Below are 21,683 nucleotides of genomic sequence, written 5' to 3'. Positions count from 1 at the left end.
TCTCCTTGCGATTACTGATACCGGTCGCTATTAAAAGCCTGCCATCTGACAGGTGTGCCTGTCTGCTCCTTCTCCAGATGCAGAAGCTAAGGCAAAGGGTCAAGGGGTCTGTCCAGTGATAGCCTGTCCATAGTGCCATGCCACCACGCCCACTGTGGTGGTTCGTGTTGTCAGACAGACCTGAGTCAGGGCCTGGTCCGCCTGTGGCCGGCCGTGTGTCCTCGAGCAAATCCCCTCTGTGAACATGGAGTGCCTTGTCTGCGAATGGAGTCAGGAATGTTTCGTGGGGCTGTTTCAAGTAGAGGAAACGAGAGAGGCTCAGTATGCTGGGCCAGGCACGGTGGCTGTCAACCATTGTTCACTGTCCTGTAGTAATGGCAGTAGCAGCAGCAGCAGTGGCCAATTACTGCATTGTGACTAGATCTGCCTTCTGTAAGATAATGTCAAGAAAGATTGGAGTGCCTGACAGATCAGTCATCTATTTCAACAGGCCCTCCAAGGACTGCTTCCCTAGCCTAGAGGAGTTCGCTGTCAAGTTTTCCCAGTCTTAAAAAAAAAAAGTATTTATTTACTTATTCGTTGTGTGTCCACACATGTGTGTCCCAGCAGAGCACATATGTAAAGGTCAGCGGACACTTTGCAAGAGTCACTTCTCCCCGCCTACCATGTGGGAGAGCGAACTCAGGTCTTCAGGCTGGGCTGCAAGCATATTTACTCACCAAGCCGGCTCTCTAGCTCCTGCTTTCCCCAGGCTTACTCTACACCCTGCCCTCACTAGACTTCAGACAAGCCTAAAAAGATGTAGGCTCTGTCCGGTCAGAGTTTGCAGTCTGAAATAGGGCTTACCTGCAGGACCTCCCAGCACTCGGCCTACCCCGGAGCCCCCCACCCCCACCCCCCCCTCACCAGCACCACCCCTCCCGTGCCCTCCATGTGGTTAAGTGGGTCCTGCCAACTAGCCTGGGGTGAGAAAGAGATTACTCACAGAATATAAGCCACTGAGGACTTATATTGGGGGACAAGGAGGCAACATTTGTTTCTTTTGGGGTATGGTTACCGTCTGCACGTGGCACCCCCACCTCTTCTTCCTTTCTCCTTTAAACTGTCTTATCTCTACACCCAGGTCAGGAACTTGTGGGTTCTGCTTCAGGTATCACGGAGGTAGGGGGGAAGGGGGTGCATTCCTTTCTGCCTTTTAACACAAGACCCAGAGTCTGGCTCCCACCACGCGCTGACATTCTTTGTAAATAGCAATTTGTTTTCTCCTGGGGAAGCTGTCTTGATAGGCGAAGAGTCATTTCTAAAGCGAACCTAGTTTTTAGAAAAAATAAATCACCGGATGTCAAGCCCTGTGAGGAGCCTGCTCAGATGAAAATGAAAGCAACAGGGCCCGGGGTGGCACTTGCCTTCAAGGCTGAGGGTGGAGGCCAAGGGAGCGTCTGGACCCTGCTCAGTCAGTAGCCGGGGGCCCCACAGCCTGCATTTGATAGGTGCCTTAGTCATTTTTCAAGCAACTTTGTTTAGGTGAGGGGAGTACTTTCTCTGGAAGGTGAGTCACTCCTGCAGGGGTGTAGGTAACAGGCCATTTGTTCCCCAGCCCAGTTGCAGAGGAATTCCTGAGCAGACCTTGTTGAAAAGCCCTCTGCCAAAGATCACCCTCATCCACCCCTCACCTCCCCCCCCCCCAAGGGCTAGGATTAGGGAGCAGGAAGCCAGCTTGGTGCTTGCTGACTGACAGACCCATCCCCTGGCCTATCATGCGGGCAGGGCACAGAGCCCAGGTCAGCAGTGTCACCACTCCTCAGTCCCCAGCCACCTTGAGGGTGGAAAATGGCTCACATCCAGTGACAATCAGTAGGGCTGCAGGAGTGAAGTGGAGCTTTGGCCCTGGGGAACTGGGAAATCCCTTGGCAGAGAGTTAGAGATACAAACTGTACTTAGACACGAGAGGTTTGGGGAGAACCCTTTGCACCCCTGCCTTCCTTCCAGTCACCTGAGTTGGAGGCTCACAAGGGTGCCAGGGGTTGGGAAGGAAGGCCTATTGCTTCCTGGGGTTCAGGAAGCTCAAGGAACTGCAAACTCACTACCTGAGTTGTATCCACTCTCCAGGGCCAGTGGGTAGACCCCAGAAAGAAGCATGGGGGAAGGCCTGAGCCGCCCTCCCTCCCTCCCTCCCTCCCTCCTCCCTCCCTCCCTCCCTCCCTCCCGCTTTCCGCTGGCCATGCCTTCTGCCAACTCTCATTCCAGACAGCCGGCTACGATCAGTGTCTGTAGACAAGGGTCTTTCACAATGCGTCCTGGGCTAGTGCACTTTAGTGTCAGTCCGTGTGTCCAGGACCATCCGCAAGGTGGACCTGACTGTCCAGGGTCTCAGTAGAACTGATAATCCCTTGCAAGTGTTCTGGTTCCCTGTCACAAAGTCCTCCCCAGTACCCACATCCCAGCAATCTGAGGTAATTAATTAGCCATCTCTTGAGCTTGCTTTGGATTAGCGTGGCAAATACACACACACACACACACACACACACACACACACTTAGGCCTTAACTACTGACTCAAGAAAAAGTTATTAGAAATATAAAATGGCCAGGCATGGTAGCACAAGATTTCAATCCCAGCACTTAGGAAGCAGAGGCAGGCAGATCTCCGTGAGTTTGAGGCCAGCCTGGTCTACCTATTGAGTTCCAGGACAGTCAGGGGTAGACAGTATCTTAAGGTAGAAAAGGAAGGGAGGGAGGAGGGCTGGGGAGGTGGTGCAGTGGCTAACATGCCTGTTTCCGCAAGCAAGAGGACCTGAGTTCAAAACCCACATTAATAAAAAACAAAAACAAACAAACAAAAAACAGACGCAGCATTGTTGTACCTGGAATCCCAGTGCTAGGGCTGCAGAGCACTGATCCCAGGGGCTCCTGGGAGTTTGCTAACCAGCCAGTCCAGCCAATCAGTGAGCTCTGGTTTTAATGAGAGAAAGGAAAAAAAAGAAAGAAAGAAAGAAAGAAAGAAAGAAAGAAAGAAAGAAAGAAAGAAAAAAAGGAGCCATTAAGGAAAACACCTGTCACTGTCTGGTGTACATACATACATACATACATACATACATACATACATACATACATACATACATACACATGGAGGCAGGAAGGGTGGGGCAGGACATTCATTCGTTAGTATTTGTAGCCTTCCCTGCAAAAGATTAAATCAGGCCGTCCAGCACTGTGGTGGAGTTGAGCTCTTTGCACTGTGTCTTATTGTCATCAGACCCGGGAGCTACCCCCAGCGAAGGGCTTTTATTTTATTAAGCAGTTCTTCTGCCTGTTTGCCCCACAGAAACTCCATCACTCTCTGGTACCCTGCAAGCTTTCCAGGGCCTGGGAAGGGTGGAACCTGTGGTGGCTTCTAAGGAAAAGTAAACAGAAAGCTGTTTATTTGACTCTCTCCTCTACCATAAGGTTGATGTGGTCAAAAGGAGGCCCAAGGTCAGTAAGAAAATACAGTCTGGGCAGGGTTACCCGGAAGTCTCAAAGGTCGCCTCCACCTTTGAGGCCCTTTCTTGTGTCCCCAAGCAGTGTCCTACCTAAATGTGGGCCTTGAGTGATTATCAATGGCTGATTTTTTTTTTTGAGGTTCCAAGTCCACTGGGCACCAAGAAGCATTTGCATCTTTATTCACCGAAGACGTGGCACGTTGCCCATGACTTACAGGTGGCCAGAAGAGCCTAAGTAGCCGGCGTCATCCTGGCCAGACCTGTTTGGTTTCCCTCTATTCGAGGCCTTAGAGGGCAAAGCATGGTGCTGTATCTGCATAGTGGGCCCTTGATCAAGCCTAGAGCTGTTAGAGCTGCCCCCTTGTAGTGCCCCTGGCCTTTTCCCTTCACTGACCGGAACTACTCTTCTGGTTGGGATTAGGGATAGCTGGGAGGCTACGAAGGAAAGGAGTGTAGCTGGGCCCCAAGTGAGGGTGTGATTGCCAGTAAAGATAACACCTGGAGCATTTTGCCTGAGGGAGTTATAAAGGTGTGAACAGCTCCCTGAGCACCCAGCAGTCTTAGCTGTTGAGAGCTATAGCTTTATAGACAGAAGTAGAAAAGAGTAGGGTCCGAAGCATCCATCCGCTAGGTAGGGCTCAGAGGCAGGTCAGTCCACGTGGATACTGTGTGGACCAGAGCTCCAGAAGGCTCATCTCCTCACTCAGTTAGAAATAAGTGGGTCACCAGGTCAGTAATTGGGGAAGATGTTGATGATGGTTTGGGCTCCTAGCTTTCACGTGTTCTCGCTGGGATGCAGTCAGAAACACGGACGCTGATGTGGTCCCCTTCTGCAGCCACAGGCGCCATCCCCTTGAGCTTGCCAGGTGATCAGACAGTGCGAACACACATACACCAATCCAGGCGAGCTCGCAGAGACTATGGCCCCCATCTACTTAGTCGTTTTTATTTCTAAAAGCTTTATTTATATATGTGTGTATGTATGTATGAGGGGTGCCACAGTTCACACATGGGGACCCTTTGTGAAATTGGTTCTGTCTCTCCCTTCCCCGCCCCTTTACCTGGATTCTAGGATCAAACTCAGGCCACCAGATTTTATATGGCAGGTGCTTTTACCTGCTGTGAGCCATCACGCTGTTCCTTTTTGGGTTTGATTTTTAGACAAGGCCTCACTATGTAACCCTGGCAGCCTGTAACTCCGTAACCTACAACCCTTGCTAGCCTGTGTACACCAGGCTGGCCTGAGACTTGCAGTGGTCCTCCTGCCCCTGCCTGTTGAGTGATGGGATTATGGACATGTACTACCACACATTCAGCCATTCTTTCACTTAAGGGATGCTTGTAAAGAGTGTTAGCTGACAGGCTCTGGTAGGTAGAACACACACACATCCCACTAATGATGGTCCAGCTTGCCATGCAGAAGCAATAGGCACTCACTGGAAAAATCCTTCAGTTTTTTTTTTGTTTGTTTGTTTGGTTGGTTGGTTGGTTTGTTTGTTTGTTTGTTTGTTTAAGGTTTTTCGAGACAGGGTTTCTCTGTGTAACAGTCCTGGCTATCCTGGACTCGCTTTTGCAAACCAGACTGGCATCGGACTCACAGCGATCCACCTGCCTCTGCCTCCCGAGTGCTAGGATTAAAGGTGTGCGCCGCCACGCCCGGCAGTTCTTCAGTTTTTAATCTGGTATCTCCCTGAGGTAGTGCTGTGTGATATAAGAGCAGGGCAGTGCTAGCAGTGGCTATGGGCCATCTCGCCCTGTCAGCCTCACTCCCATAAGGGCACAGGGGCCAGCACTACAAAGTGCTGTGTTGTTCACCTATAATGCTCAGTAAGCTATGACATTAGGCGTAGCCTACGCATTTTACTTTACAGTGTATTCATCTCGTGATGGTTTTATTAGACCTCATATCGTTGAGCACCTGCTGTAAAAACAAGTGGAACCGAGGAACTTCCATCGAAGAACTCATCCTGGAGGGAAAGTGGATGCTCAAGGAAACATGCTACAGCTTGAGCTAGTGCTGACTGTCACACAGAGAGCCTCCCTCACAGGAGGAGCCCCGCCCCCACCCCCCTGCCTGCTGGTGTCCAAGCAGGAATGCCTCAGCATCTCTCTCCTCCTGGAGCCTTGCTCTGCTTGCCAACTTGGAATAGGCACTTGGCCAACAGGCTGGAGTCTTCAGCACACATGTGCAAAAGTGAAGTCGCTGCCGGCGGCACAAAGGCGCTCTAACCTAGTTCAGGTCGGAGAGAAGCACACAGTGCTTCGTGCCCTGTGGAGCTGAATCACACGCAGATGGCTCAGGACCTGACCATAGCAAGCCTTTTGACAACTCTGGTCACTATTCCAGGGTGGCCTTTCGAGGGTCAGGAACAAAGAGAGCTCGTTTCACTTTGTTGCCGTCATATTCCCCCTAGCTGGTCCAGCACTTAGAAAATGGCGCGTACACACACACACACACACACACACACACACACACACACACACCTGGGCAGAGGAGGTATTTGTCACTAGATGAAAGTGCAAGGTTCAAGTCTAGACTCATGTTAGGCCCTGTTGGTCTGGGTAAGAGCAAGAGAGCCATAGGCTTTCCCCAGTTTCCCTCCCTTCACCACTGAATCAGTCTGGGGTTCTCTTTAGGTCTCGTATCCCTCACGTCAGGAGAGGGCAGAAGGAAGGCGGCCTCACAGTGTAAGTGGACATGTCAGATGTACCGCTGCCACTCATGTCTCCAGCTGATCACGTGGGGTAGTTTGTCACTCTCTGACGGCACCTAAAACTAGGTCATGGTCAGGGCTCCACAGACTGGACCGCACATCTCCTTCCCGCCCCCACCCCCCCATCCCCCCACCTTGGCAGTCTTCTGCAGAAAGCCAAGTTGTTTAGGTTTCTTGTTATTCTGAAGTTCCTCAAATTAGTTCCTCAATTTCAGAACCAGCCACCAGTGACTACAAAGAACTCGAAGCCTCCTCCCCTCCAGGGAGTCTGAGCTTGGCTGTCCCTTATCTACTAAGGCCCAAAGCCAGTGCCACCATCCAAGTCACATATATAAAGGAGGGCAATGGGGCGGGATCGGCCGTGCCTAGGGAACAGCTCCACGCTGTGAATCATCCCAAAAGGCTGGGGGTGGGGGTGGGGGGGGGGAGAGTGTGTGTGTGAGAGAGTGAGAGAGTTGCTTTACAGGTCACAGCAGAACTGTTACTTATAATGGTGACCTCCAGACCCTGGCGAGATCCTGAAGTGCACTTTGATTTATCAAAGAAACTGGTTTGACACAAGTGTGGTGGCTCACACTTGTAATCCCAGCACTCAGGAGGCTGAGGCAGGAAGATGATGAGTTCAAGGCCAGCCTGGACTACATTGCAAGACCTTGTTTCAAAAAACCAAAGCAAACCAGCACCAGGAAGGGAGGGAGAGGCTGTGGGGTGCCACTGTACTCTTTGGGAGCTTTTGAGTGGTGTGTTCTTCGACTCCCATTCCAAGAGAGTTCCTAGGTATAGGACATGTCCTCATATGCATACACAAAGGACACTTAAGATGCTTTTGCATAACGCACTTAAAATATTCTTCCTGTTTATGGTATAAAGTGAAGCACACATGTAGGTTTTTCCCTTGGCACCGCGCGTCCCTCCATCTTTCCCAGCATTCCAACTTCATAGTGGCCTCTGTGGGGCAGCGGAGCCCTCTCTGGTGGCATCCTTCTGTTTGGTGCTTTTAAAGCTTATGAAATGCCCTGTGTCAGGGTTTTGGGGACAAAATATTGACCGTATATATGATAGAACAAACAAACAAACAAGCCTAGCTCAGACGCCCAGAACTGGATTTTATAAAAGGAATAGCTAATTCGGACTCGGTTATAGACTCATTCCAGGCCGAGATTCTCATCCGTCAGCCAAGGAGCGCAGGCCTGCCACGGTTCCAGCTTTGCTTTCTGCTCCTCCTCCTAACACAGGCTGTCTGTCACACCTCCTCCTCGGTCTGGCCCTGGAGTTCTCACTAGCAGACCTTTGGATTGTCGCAGCTCCTGTATTTCCGTGCCCCCTTTGAAAGCTCAGATCATTGGTTACGAGGCTGTGTCGTGGCCGAGAGAGGGCTTTGCCATTAAAGGTTACTGCCCCTTCCCTGCACTGGGACACTGTGCAGATGACCTACAGAGCCTCTGATCCCTCCTCCACGTCGAGGGCGTCGTATAGCCAGGCATGGAGGCTCATACATGTAACCCAGCTCTGAAGATGCAGAGGCAGAAGGACAGGGGGCCAACTAAGAAACACAGCCAGACCTGTCTCAGATAAGCATACAAATAAAGAAATAAGTGCGAATGGCATAACGTTAGCGTCTTGCTCAGAGCTGTGAGGATTTAAGAAGTAATGTATGCGTCACATAATGTATAGCGAGCAGTAGTAACTCCCAGCGTGAGTTTCTGTCAGCACTGACCAGAACATAATAATATGTGTGCAAACCACAACTGCTGGTAAAAACACCCCAGGGTTGACAAGACAACTGATTTGAGCCCTTCTGCTTGAGGCCGTCGTGTGTCGCCGGGTCATTTCATCAGTCCATTCTGTGCTGAGACCCTGACAGTGCAGACGGGTTGCAGGGAGCTCTTTTGGAGCTACCCTCCCGGTATGGTCCTTTTTTACTGACAGCCCCAACCTTCTGTTCTCAGAGTTCTCGCCCCTCCCCCCCGCCTCCCTTGAGCATGTCTGTTTGAGATTTTCAGTCGGATATTAGTGCTGCTGACCAGAGGCTGAGGAGGTGGGTATCAGCTCCGCACAGGCAGTGCCTCTGAAACAGCTTGCATTTCTAGTCAGGGAAAAGGCCGTTCATTTTATGACAACTTTCATCTCCTGGAAGTCCCACTAGCAGATTACCCGCTGCATGCCAGGCTCTGAACTGTATAAACCTCGTTTCCTGCAGCTAAATAGCCAGTAAAACACTGTGTAGCGGACTCGTTCACAGGTGAGAACAGGTCTCTGATTAAATGACCTGCCCAGGGCTCCACCTCAGAGTGTGAAGGGCTGATGACTGGCGCCTGGGTCTTCCATCTTGGTGAGTGGCCCTTCCCCAGCATTAATTAGCAATAATATGTTGGCATAAATTACTGCCAAAGGCCCTTCTGAATCTAAGCTCAGTCTAGGACTCATTTATCACTTAAATAAATACAGAATAAATGCTATATAATCAATCTCTCCATTTACTCCCTGCCTGGATTAGAAACACCTGGAGGACAATGGTAATTTAGGGTTATATAGCAAATAACTAAAATCTGTGAGAACCACCCAACACCCTGAGCCAAGAGAAAAGAGAGAGCCCACTGACAAAGGGTCATCCGGAAATCCCAATCCCAGGAATTTGCCACTCAGAATTATTTCCCTACTGCACAGAAAGTGTGAACAAGGATAGGCTTTCTTGTGGTATTATTCTAAGTGCAAAGCTGAAAACAGAGTTCATCCATAGAAGAGTGAGTAGATAGCCGGGTGGTGGTGGCGCACGCCTTTAATCCCAGCACTCGGGAGGCAGAGGCAGGCGGATCGCTGTGAGTTCGAGCCCAAGACAGCCAAGACTATACAAAGAGGCCCTGTCTCGAAAAACCAAAAAAAATAAGATGATGATGAAGAATGAGTAGATAGTCTGTAACAATGCAAAAGTGTGTGTGTGTGTGTGTGTGTGTGTGTGTGTGTGTGTGTGTGTTATGGCTATCATCTTCTTACTTCGTGAGTCACAACTAATAAAACTCGCAGTCCCCGGGGAGAATATGAGAGTGAATTGAAAACCAGGACCAGGAAAGAGGAGCTCTCAGCTTCAGCCTCCTGTCCCTTTGAGCAGCAAGTGCCTTTGCATGCACCTCTGTACTGGTGCATGTTTGGGGCCATCCAAAATTTACCAAGTCCCACTCCCAAACACGAATACACGCCTTGGCAATTCCTTTTTGGCTATAGCTTGTTTTCATTATGAAAATAATATACTACAGAGGACATCTGTGGTGGGATGAAGGAGGGGTGGGTAATGGCGATCCCCTCAGAAGAGTGTAGGAGGGGAGGGAAGGCCTTATGCTTCTTATGGTATGCCCCCCTACTGTGTGTGTGTGTGTGTGTGTGTGTGTGTGTGTGTGTGTGTGTGTGTGTGTGTATTTAACCACTTGAAATTGTTCTTATAAAACTGAAGAAAATTTGAGAAAATTATAAAAATATCTAAAAATACTAAAACATTTCATAAGTCTGCCAAGAGTACCTCTGTTATATCTGCCAGCATCTAGATTTTTTTGTTTGTTTTTGTTTAAAGACAGAGTCTCCATGTCTGTTTTTATAAATGTTCATATACTATTGAAAGAGCTGGAGAAGTGGCTCGTGGTTAAGAACACTGGCTACTTTTGCAGAAGACCTGGGTTTAATTCCAGCACCTACATGGTGGCTCGCAACTGTCTGGAATGGCAGCTCCAGGGGATCCGACAACTTATCCTGACCTTTGCATGTGCCAGGCATGCGCAGGACATAACATCCATTACACATAAAGTTTTTTTAAAAAGGACACACATGCAAGACTAATCAGGGTCAGAGTTTACATATGATTCTATATTCCTTTTCTTAACACTATCTCCAACAATATTTTTCATATTGTTAAATATTTTATAAATATATTAATGGATGTGCTACAACTTAACAGCTTATTTCCCCATAATTAATTTTTCTGGGTTTTTGTTAATACGGAAACACTCCGAACATCTTCAATTGTGGTTCTCTTTATATATTTCTGTTTGCTTCATTTCAAGCCCCGAAGTTCTATGTAATAGCTGCACAGAAAGAGGCTGTATTGTCTTGTGTGATGCAATACTGTCCTGAGTACGTACAGCCGTGTTACTGCATTTGATGAGTAAAAGTGAATGAGCGTGTGACTGCAGGTCAGAGTGGAGGAGAGGAAAGACACTGTGGCGTGCTGTGAGTTGAAGAGCAGCTTCCTGGAAGTGGAAGGCCTGAGCTTAGTCTGCGTAGGACAAGCAGGAAGTGCCGTGTGGCCCACACAGGAAGGCAGCCCACTGCGAGACCTGTAGAACTCATTTGCTGGAAGGCTTTGGAGAGATCGGAGCAGCCAGAACCACGCCCCGTGTTTAGGGAAACAGTGGTCAGATAGATTATAGACCACAGACTCGGGACTGGACCCATAAGCCCTGCAGAGCTAACTGATTTCTTTCAGCCTGAGGTTGTCGAAAGGGCACAGCGTCTTACGATGAGCTCAGCCCAGCGGGGATGGGCCGAGGTCAGGGAGAGGGTGGAAATGGCTAAGACCTGCTATAGTGCACTAGATACAGGGTGATTGCCCTTAGCATCCTGAGGGCCCTTGAGGGTGTTGGTGTTTCCTCCGGCCCTGGGCCAGCCAGGGTTGCCGGCTGTGTGGTGGGGACTGGTGAACTATTGTAAGCTTTATCCCACGCATTTCCTTAACCCTGCCATTGGCTTTGTGGAGTCGGCCGCAAGGCTGAAGAGTTGTGGGCACGTGAGATTTCTCTTTTATATAATCGATCAGTAAGATTTTAATGATTAATGAGCCTTCACATTTCATATCCTCATTAATGGGAAATGCACAAAAGAAATCTCCCTCCAGGGAGCAGCCTTCAGGCTGGCTAAGGGTACAGTTCCCGATCCTTCCAGCTCAGCTGCACCCAGAGTGCCCAAGTCCGGCCTCAGGCAGGCTCCCACCTCCTCGCCAGTGATCACCTGCAAACCCCCACCCCCACCCCAGTCTCCTTTGGAAAAGGATTCAGCAAGCCTGCCAGAGCCCTGGAGCTTGTAGCATCAATAGATGTCCAGTGGCTCCTCCCCCAGAGTCCTCCACCGAGAACCCTGCTCCCAAGAATGGGAGGGAATGAAGATTTAGCTGATCCTCACTCTCCTGAGAATTAGGCCCTGGGGAGGACCAACTTCAGTTCCATGATCTAATAACCCCCAACTTCACCTCCCGTCTCCCCTGCTGCAGCTGTGACTTTGGCTTACCTGCCAGCTACTTACAGCACTTGTGATCCTTACAGAGAGGCACATCTTCCTGGGCCCCCCTCACCTGGAGCACCGTGTGTGTGTGTGTGTGTGTGTGTGTGTGTGTGTGTGTGTGTGTGTGTGTGTGTAGGCCTAGGGTCTGGTATTGTTCCTCAGGAGTCACTCACATTTGTTTTTATCATATTTTTATTTACTCATCTATTTTGCATGCGTGTGGGTGTGGAGAGGCCAAAGAGTGGGTGTGGAGGTCAGAGGGCAACTTGGAGTCATTTCTGCCCTACCATCTGGCGTAGTGGCAAGCACGTTCCCCTACTGAGCCATCCCAGCAGCCCCTCCTTATTTTCTGAGTCTCACTAGGACACAAGGCTCCCCGATGAGGCCGGACTGGCTGGGCTCACACATAAGGCTTTGGGCACATTCAGCAGGTGTTAATATAAGCCTCTCCTTTCCTTTAAGCAATTCTTGTTCACCCTTGAGACTCAGCCCAGGTATCACCTATAGGGGGCCTCTCCTAACTGGGGCTGCCGCACTGGCTTTCCCTGTGTGCTCCACTGCGTTCTCTCCCTTTGTCTCTGTCCTCGGACGCCATATTATATGTCCTTTTCAGACTGTCTGTCTTTTGCCCTGGCATACTATATGCGCCCCTCCAAAGACTTTGTCCTCTTGCTCCCTATAATCCTGGCACACCGGGCAGGACCTGCACCTAACAGACAGTGTGTGCCCAAGGCCTTCATGGCTCTACAGGAGGACAGGACTTAGCAACACAGAGACCTTATTCACCAGAAACCTCTGGCTCTAGTCTCTGGCTCCAAGACTCTTTTGTTTTGCTGTTTTTTGAGACAGGGTTTCTCTGTGTAGCCCTGGCTGTCCTGGAATCGCTTCGTAGACCAGGCTAGCCTCGAACTCACAGTGATCCACCCGCCTCTGCCTCCCAAGTGCTGAGATTAAAGTCATGTGCCACCACCACCCAGTTGGCTCCAGGACTCTTTATTGGGGCCTATGAGGGCTGCCCTGCCTGCGTGCTCTGAGCTCTGTTTCTGCTGATATGAGAAGCACATGGTTTGGGTTTTGGGTTTTGGGTTTTTTTGTTTGTTTGTTTTTTGTTTTTGTTTTTTTGTTTTGTTTTGGTTGGTTGGCTGGTTTTGTTTTGGGGAGAAGAGAGGTTGAATTGGTATGTATGTATGGGGTGTGTGTGTGTGTGTGTGTGTGTGTGTGTGTGTGTGTGTGTGTGTGTGTGTGTGTGTGGGTGTGGGTGTGTGTGGGTGTGTGTGGGTGTGTGTGTTTTGACTGATTTTGAAGACCAAGCCTCTCTAGCCCTCACCATCCAGGCACTCACTCCAGGCTGGCCTCAAATCAGAGATCCACCTGCCTCTGCTTCACAAGTGCTGAGAGTAAAGTTATAGCAGCACCTCACCTAGCTCATGGGGTTTTTTTGTTTATTATGTATGCAGTGCTCTGCCTGCATGACAGAAGAGGACATCAGATGACATTATAGATGGTTGTGAGCCACCATGTGGTTGCTGGGAATTGAACTCAGGATCTCTGGAAGAGCAGCCAGTGCTCTTAACCTCTGAGCCATCTCTCCAGCCCCCTCACATGGTTTTTATTAGGATCTTTTTTTTGGGAGGGAGGGGTGTTGAGACAGGGTTTCTCTGTGTAACAGCTCTGGCTGTCCTGGAACTAGCTCTGTAGTCCAGCCTGGCCTGGACCTCAGGGAGATCCGCCTACTTCTGCCTCCCAAGTGCTGGGATTAAAAGTGTGCGCCGCCACCGCCCGGCTTTTATTAGCATCTTTCCCCCATGTCTTTTCAGTTCTTCTATATAATGGTGTTTTGTTTGTGTTAGTTAGCATCTGGCTCCACTTTATTCATACATGTATACAATAAAATACGGTCTTTTTTCAAGGCCCATCTGAGCTGAGTGTGGCCACTTAGCCTGCTGGGTAATCCCAGCACTGAAGACGCTGACGCAGGAGGATCACTGCAGTTTTGAGGCCAGCCTGATCCACATAGTGAGTTCCAGGCTGCACACTGAGACTCCATCTCAACAACAACAAAATGCTGGGACCAGCAAGATGGTTCAGTGGGTAAAGGCACTTGCCACCAAGCCTGACAGCCTGCATTCCACCCCCAGGACCCACATGGTAGAAGGCGAGAAGAGACTCCTACATGCTCGTACGTGTACACACACAGGCATGCACACACACACACACACACACATACACACACACGTGTGCACGCGCGCATGCGTGCACATACACTGAATAGATGATTGAGCTTTAAAAATCTTGTCTTTTTAAAATATGTTATTGTGTATTATAGTTAATACACAATACAGCATAGTATGTCAGTTCCTGTGCCTACCGTTATTCCTCACATTCCACGTCCTTTCTTTCTGGTTTACTTTTCTTCTTTCCAAAGTGTGTCCTTCAGTCATTCTTTTGGTAAAGATGGTAGTATGTTACCTGAAATTCTTGTTTATGTATATGCATGTTGTGTATAGATTTTTAAACATCTTTCAAACGCAAATGAAAGGACCTATTAAAGCTCATCAATTTGACAATTATGGAGCGGTGTGACCGGATTAGAACACTAGCTTGCTTATTGCTGATTCAGCACTTACTGACATAGCGGGGACCCCCTCGCCCCATTCTTTTTTCTTTTTTGGTTTTTGGTTTTTCGAGACAAGGTTTCTCTGTGTAACCTTGGCTGTCCTGGACTCGCTTTGTAGACCAGGCTGGCCTCGAACTCACAGCGATCCGCCTGCCTCTGCCTCCCGAGTGCTGGGATTAAAGGCGTGCGCCACCACCGCCCGGCCTCACCCCGTTCTTAATTCTAATACTTCCTGCCTACGAGGGCTGAGAAATGCTACCACATACAGAACAGGAACAATACTAGTCTTGTAGCTAGTTAATACTGCTCAGTTCCTGGGTTGAACTGGGTGAGCCTTGAGTGGGGTGGCGGGGACAGGCCGAGAGTACCGTTGTTTGAGGCTTCAGCCTCTCTAGTTGTCTGAATTGAGCCTCAGTTGCTCCAGTGGCTGACTTACCTCTCGGCCTTCATTTTTCCATCTGTCAAGCGGGAATAAGGACACCAACCTTGTTGTTACTGTCAGGCGCATCAACAGAAAAGGCACCTAGCACGGCGCCCACGCTCAGATGCATGTGAGCGGCACCGACTGCTGTCTCCTCTTATCCTGAGTGCACACTTGCTGAATGAATGCAGGAGGCCAATGTTAATGGCTTCCCCCAAGGAGAAAAGAATAGGACAGATGCGGCTGAGTGCCCCACAGGGGAGCAGGGGGAGTGAAGGGGGAGAACCAGGCTTGCCCACGGCTACCCAACTCCACGGAGTAAAGGCGGCATTCTGGCTGGATAAGTGCCAGAGAGGGGGGTCGGGGTCGGGGACGGGGCAGAAAGGGGAGCCAGGATGCAGCAGGCGTGGAAGCCTAGGAGCACAACTGGCCAACTGGCCACAACAGCAGCTTCTTCTGCTAGGCTGCAGCTTAGCTGGGGGGCTGGGAGGTGGGGTGGGGTGATGGCCAGGCCAGCTAGAGGCAGAAAAGAGGAAGCATCAGGGCGACATTGGTTTCAGCCAATATCTTATTAAGGAAGTTGAGTCATTCTCCTTCGCTGTTCATCCCTCTGGGCATTCAGAGAAGGACAGAGTCCTTATTTCCAGATGAAATCTGACATCGCCTGAAAGAGATGTACCCTGACCCTTTGGTGGACATTTTTTGAGACGGCTCAAAAGAGATTTTGATTCCCCTTTGAGGAGGCTGAAGTCGATTTGGAATGCCTTAGGTGAGGCCGCGGACACCCTTTCTATGTGAAACAGAGACACACGAGTCCCGACAACCCAATGGTCACATCCTAGTAAAGGGCAAAGGGACGAACGTGCATTCGGCATCTTCTGTCAGGCAGACGAACTCGGTCAGTTCTTCCATCTCCCTTTACTCGGAAGACTCCTGGAAAAGTCGGCACTCTTGACTTCCTGAGAGAAGTCGGAGAAACTGCTCACGGTTAACTCCTAGGCTCCAGAGGCAGGGACCAAGTCCACCACACCTGTAGCTTGTACCCTTTTAGGCATGCTGGGAACTTCTTCTTTTCACAGCTGAAAAGGAGGTCAAATAATGCCGGGTGCTTAGTAAATATTGGCCACTGTTGCTCTGAACTGGAGTCATCCAGCCCTCAGTTAATCCTGACCCAGTGTGTTTCTGGGAACTAGGAGGAACCTCAGAGCCCACTGCTTTCCTAACTCTTTTCTTGGCCACCTGAGGTTCTGCAGAGGTCCATGGTGGGCAGAAAGAAGGCCACGTGGGCGGGCCTCTTGCCCACCTCCATCAGCCAGGACAGCAGTTTCTGATAGGCGGCTAGCTTTCATATGGTAATGCGGTATGATTTCATTTGACAAAAATGGCCCTACTGCTTTTTTCTTTTTTCTTTTGAATTAAGCTAGAAGCCATAGCTTCTGGTTCCCAATCTGGCGTTCTCAGGGTAAGTGAACTTACTAAAAGAGGGAAGTGAAATATGATACATTTTAGAAAGGTTATTTTCTCCAAAGGCCACCATTTAAAATGTGACTGTGGAACCTTTTAATGAATTGAAGATTCATTTAGCCTAAACCTTATTTCTGCTGCGGAATCCTGGAGACAGGAGCAGTAGTTTCTCCCTGAGCTTTCCAATGTGGCGGCCAGTGCACCAGAGGAACTGTATTTACATCTTACTTCATTGTATTTAAATGTAAAGAGATATTACAGAGAGGGGTCAGATGGCAGACCTGGCCCCAAAAAGCCTTGTCAGAATGCAGATTCTAGGAGGTTAGAGCTACTCGCTCACAACTCTAGTTGAGGGAATTTGGTCCCCTCTACAGGCCTCCACGGGCACCAAGTGATGCATAGACAGACATGGAGGCAAAACACTCATATATGTAAAATAAAACAAACGGACAGATCCTGGGACACGAGCAATGGCTCAGCAGCTGAGGGCATTCACCTGAGTTTGGTTCTCGGCTCCCATGGCAGGTGGCTCACAACCACCTGGGACTCCAGCTCCAGCAGCCCCTCCGCCTCTTTGACCTCTGAAGCCTCCCCACGTGCATGCAGCAGATAAGGTTAATTCACTACTTTTTAAAGGTTCAGATCGCAGCCAGACATGGGTGGTACATGGTAGCTATTGCTCAGGAAGCTAAGGAATCCAGACCCTTGACCATATCTGATTGATTGATTGATTGATTTCTGAGACAGGGTTTTTCTGTGTAGCCCTGCCTGTCCTGGACTCCCTCTGTAAACCAGGCTGACCTCGAACTCACAGTGATCCACCTGCCTTTGCCTCCCGAGTGCTAGGATTAAAGGCGTGCGCCACCACGGCCTGGCTCCTTGACCATACACTAAGATAAAATGATTCTCTTCTTACTTTCATCTCTGTTGAGTGTGTGTGCACCCATAGCATGGTGCATGAAGTCAGAGGGTAACCTGTGAAAGTCAGTTCTCTCTCTCCACTCTGTAGGTCCGAGGGATCACATGCAAGTTCTCTGGCTTGGCAGTCCCCAACAATGTTTTCTTGAAAGCATATTGGAATGTACCATGCCTCCGTGATACAGCAGTTGCCTAGCACACGTGAAGCCTTGAGTTCAGACTCCAGCACTGAAAGAAAAGCATATTCTGGGCTGGTGCCCGCTCTTCAGAGGTTAAGGGTATCTAGGACCAGCAGATTTTTTAAATTAATTATTTATTATTATATGTAATAATTATATATAAAATTATTTATTTACCTATTTAAAATATGAGTGCTCTAACTACATGTACACCTGCATGCCAGAAGAAGACATCACATCCCAGTGTTAGATGGTTGTGAGCCACAGTGCTGTTTCTGGGAATTGAACTCAGGACCTCTGGAAGAGCAGACAGTGCTCTTAAGCGCTGAGCCATCTCTCCAGCCCCGGATGAGCTGATTTTAAGAAGGCATTGGGTGCCGTAACTTTTACTCAGGTTGGTCAGGTTGGAAAATCCTGGGCTGGAGAGCTCGTTGGGGGAGGAATGCAAAGGCAAAGTCAAGCATAGAGCCCTGGCCCTGCCCTGGGAGGCTGCAGCACCCTCCTGGGCCTTGGTACACACTGGACAACAGGGTGAGCACCATCACCCCTTCCCTGGAAAAATACAAACCCTGTCTTGCTCCTGTGGCTCCCAGACCTCCCTGAGCCCAAACTGCTCTTATAGACGAAGTTCATGGCTGATCTGCTAGCACCCCATCACCTGTGCCCCCAAGATCCTGCAGACTCGAGGTACAGTGAGAGGAGGAAATCAGGATGAGTGTCCGCATCAGGCCAGAAAAAGTGCTGAGGGAACCTCTGCCTTTGCTCTGAGGGCTCTGGGTGTGGCTCTTGCTCTTGCTGTCATCCTTGGCTTCCATACAGTGAAGATAGCAGGCGGCTGCGCTGCAGGCTTTGGGAGGCTGAGGTGGAGCTGAGGAGGGGGGTTGGGGTGAGCGACGAAGGAGAGTCTTGGCCTCATTTAGTCCCCACGCGCTGCAGGAGCGAGAGACAGGACAAGTTTCAGGCCTGGGAGATGGGGCTGAGGCAGGAGGCAAAGCGGAGGGATGGGAAGACCTCCTAGCTCACAGTCCTGGCATTGGTGCTGAACTCAGTGTTGTGGACCAGACCCACAGAGAAGTAGGGAGGGAGAGAGGAGGAAGGCCCGGCTGTACTTGTGGGAGAGCTGCCATCAGGCCGGCGAACCTGGGGCTGAGTCATGGTCATGTGGCACAGCAAAGCCAACTGCAGGGGAAGCTTTGCTGCCACCAGCCGTAACGGTCCGCCTCTGGGAGGCTGGGGGTCAGCCTGTGTTCCCTGGGCCGGTCTCGGGTCCAGCTGCCACCTGCTGGGTCAGCTTCTCAGTAGCCCTGCCTGTGGTTGGGCCTGCCAGGCTGGGGACAAGTCACTGAGGAGTACACAGGAGGCCTTAACCTCAACTTCTCCCCAGGGGTAGCAGCCCACCATTGTTGTGTGTGCGCGCGTGGGGGTCGGGGGGCGATAGGGCTCCTGGGCAGGTGGAGTGCCTCACGGTCTCTAACAGCTCTAGTTCACTTAGGCAGAGACAGAGCATCTGAGCAGGGTGCAGCTAGGAGCCCTCTCCACCTCATCTTCCTCACCTATCAGCGCAGCCCTTCATCTCTGATACTCAGGATGGTCCTGTCTGAAGGCCTTTGGCCATACGATACTCCTGTTCAGCCAACATGAGCCCTCCTGATTTTGTCTTGCTGTTCTCTATACTAAGATGCAGCCATATACAGGGTCCCCCCTCTGACCCCGGAAACTTGAGGAGTGTGCGTCCAGCCCGAAGAGCCTGGGGCTGAGTGACTTTGAGCAGGGACCTACTTAGGTAGCCTTCAGGAGATTGAAGTAGGCCTGAGTTCCTTTTAAGCACGCTTTTACTTCTGTTAAATTGGTGGGGGTGGGGTTCTGGTTAATTTAAAATTTCATTTTCCCCAGTTTGGGTTTGGTTTTGTTTTAAAGAAAGGTCAGCTGTCAGCAGGTTGTGGGATTTGGGGAAGAGTGTAGGGAAATGGAAAAAAAAAAAAGTATAATAGCCCACATGTAGGCTTTTGCCTATTTGGAAGTCAGAGCTCCCCGTAGACTTCCTAGAGTGACCAAGTGACAGATTGTCCACTCCAGCCTTCAGAACCAGGCGTCCCTGCTGGCGGCTGGAGCTGGCCTGAGTTCAGAGCTAGCCTGTGCTCAAGAGGTAGAGATACAAGAACAGGCGAACAGAGCCCCGCCTGCCTCCAGCTGAGCTGACTAAGCCCCCCACAGCAGTTGGGACAGAAGGACGTGAGGGAGGCAGACTTGGGAAGAAGCTTGGGCCTAGTGTCCCTCAGCTCCCCACTGTCTCATTAACTCTCAGGCATGGCTGGGCAAAAGGCCAGGGGGCCACAGAGGCTTGACTTCATTTGGCCGGCGTTTGTGCCCCAAGAGCAGGTTAAGTGTGAGCTAAGTCTGATGGAGTACAGCAGGGAAGCCTGCACCTGTGAGGGACAGCATTGAGATCCGCCCGCCAGCCCAGAGCGTCTGTGTGTGGCAACCCTCTCAGACTCTGGGCTGGACTAATGGCTTAGTGCAGTGACGTGCGGTTACTGCTTTTCCAGAGGAACCAGGTTTGAGGCCCTGCACCACATGGTGGCTTCACAGCTGTCTGTAAATCCAGTTCCAGGGGATCCGACCCCTCGGAGGGCACCAGGCACACATTCGGTACACAGACATACTTGCAGGCAAAACACCCATACACGTTTTTTTAAAGTCCTGTCTAAGTTGAAGGTGCAGTTCAGTGGTAGAGCCCACGTTTTACATGCTAGAGGCCCCAGCATCACAGGAAAACAAAAACGTTCCTGTCCTTAAAAAGAGTTCACCAGCCGGAGATGGTGGCGTGCACCTTTAATCCCAGCACTTGGGAGGTGGGAAGATCTCTGAGTTGGAAGGCAGCCTGGTCTACATAGTAAGCTCCAGGATAACAAGGCTACACAGAGAAACCCTGTCTCAAAAAACCAAAGCTGGGCACGGTGGCACACACCTGTACACAGGAGGCAGAGGCAGGTGGATCTCTATGAATTTGAGACCAGCCTGGTCTACAAAACAAGTCCAGCATAGCCAGAACTACACCTACACACACACACACACACACACACACACACACACACACACACACATACACACACACACACACACACACACACACAGCCTGGCGTGGTAGCGCATGTCTTTAATCCCAACACTCAGGAGGCAGAGGCAGGCGGATCACTGTGAGTTCGAGGCCAGCCTGGTCTACAAATTGAGTCCTGGATAGCCAAGGCTACACAGAGAAACCCTGTCTTGAAAAGTGGAAAAAATAAAAATAAAAAAAAAGGGAGGGCAGGGAATTCCAATACTAGCTGGGCATGTGGCACATAGCTTTAATTCCAGCACTTGGGAGGTAGAAGGAAGCAGATCTCTTGAGATTGAGGCTAGCCTGGTTTGCAGAGTGAGTTCCAGGATATACAGGGCTACACAAAGAAACTGGGGGGGGGGGGCGAGTCCTTCAATGTTGATGAGCTCAGATTGCCACTGGTTTTTTCACGATGGTTCTGTTATCTATGCTGTGCGCCTGGGTTGACAGCAGCACATGGCTGGCTGCACTCTGTCCCGTTTCCTTGGGAAGGCTCAGGATGGTCCACATGGAACCCAGAGAGTGGGGGGATTTCATGCAGTGGCCAGATGCTGGTTAGTATTAAGGTTTCCAGTATAAACACGACTCCTAACAGAGCCTGAAAGAAAGAAAGTGTTCCCTAGAAGTTTTCAGCAAATGAATTTTGGGCATTTGAGAAGGAAACCATTTTTTAGAACCCTCTACAGAGCCACACACAGTTGCATCATGGGAAAGGAGCAAAGTGTTGAGCCCATTCTTAGGCTAAATGGTAGGCTTTGTGACATTTACGCACACACACATTCATATGAAGGCATTAATTTCATGACAGAGTTTCAACCAACAATGGACTGCATGTACCACTGGCCCCACAAGACTTTGTCACCCTTGGTGATGTCATAATGTTCTCTGTGATACTCACACAATGCTAAAAATCTCCTGATGACACATTTGTCAAACTATATCATTAAATGACATGACTGTACACATCGCTATCCCTGATAAGTACAAAACCAGACCTTGATTTTTCTCCATCATGAACACTGTAAGCAAAGTGTCCCTGGGGTCTGTGAGGTGATGGGTCTGGAGAATGAGATTTACTCCCTGTCCTGAGGAAACAAAGTTTTCCACACAACAGGAAGAGGTTTAGTCATTGTAGGGGCAAGAAAAGTCCAGTTCTGGGTCATTGCTGTCTGCAGGGGAAAAGGCTGCAGACTCTCCTTTAAGACATTTTTATTTGCTCTTGTACATGTGCATAATGTATTTTGATAAAATTCACCCCATTACCCTCTTTTTAAAAAATTATTTTAGCTGGGCATGGTGGCACATGCCTTAATCCCAGCACTCTGGGAGGCAGAGGCAGGCAGATCTTTGAGTTTGAGCCCAGCCTGGACTACAGAATGAGTCCAGGACAGCCAAAGCTACACAGAGAAACCTTGTCTTGAAAAAATTTTTCTTTAAATTTTTTAGGTCAGGTAGCGATGGTGCATACCTTTAATCCCTGCACTCTGGGAGGCAGAGGCAGGCAGATTTTTTTTTTTTAAGATT

General features: G+C 49.9%; 1 protein-coding gene and 1 long non-coding RNA gene across 2 annotated transcripts in view; one reads left to right on the top strand and one right to left on the bottom strand.

Annotated features, from left to right (window-relative positions):
• The window catches only part of MAP3K14 (mitogen-activated protein kinase kinase kinase 14), a 52,448-nt gene that overhangs the window by 3,823 nt on the left and 26,942 nt on the right, over positions 1-21,683 (top strand). The gene's annotated exons all lie outside the window — the stretch shown is intronic.
• Positions 1-21,683, bottom strand: part of LOC311579865 — a 77,620-nt gene that overhangs the window by 51,687 nt on the left and 4,250 nt on the right. The window lies entirely within an intron of this gene.

Source organism: Acomys minous (genome assembly GCF_964271855.1).
Source record: "Acomys minous genome assembly, chromosome: 12".
In the NCBI taxonomy this organism is placed as follows: Eukaryota; Metazoa; Chordata; class Mammalia; order Rodentia; family Muridae; genus Acomys; species Acomys minous.
The sequence above is the reverse complement of the archived record's forward strand: the minus strand, read 5'-3'. Positions and strand labels throughout refer to the sequence as shown.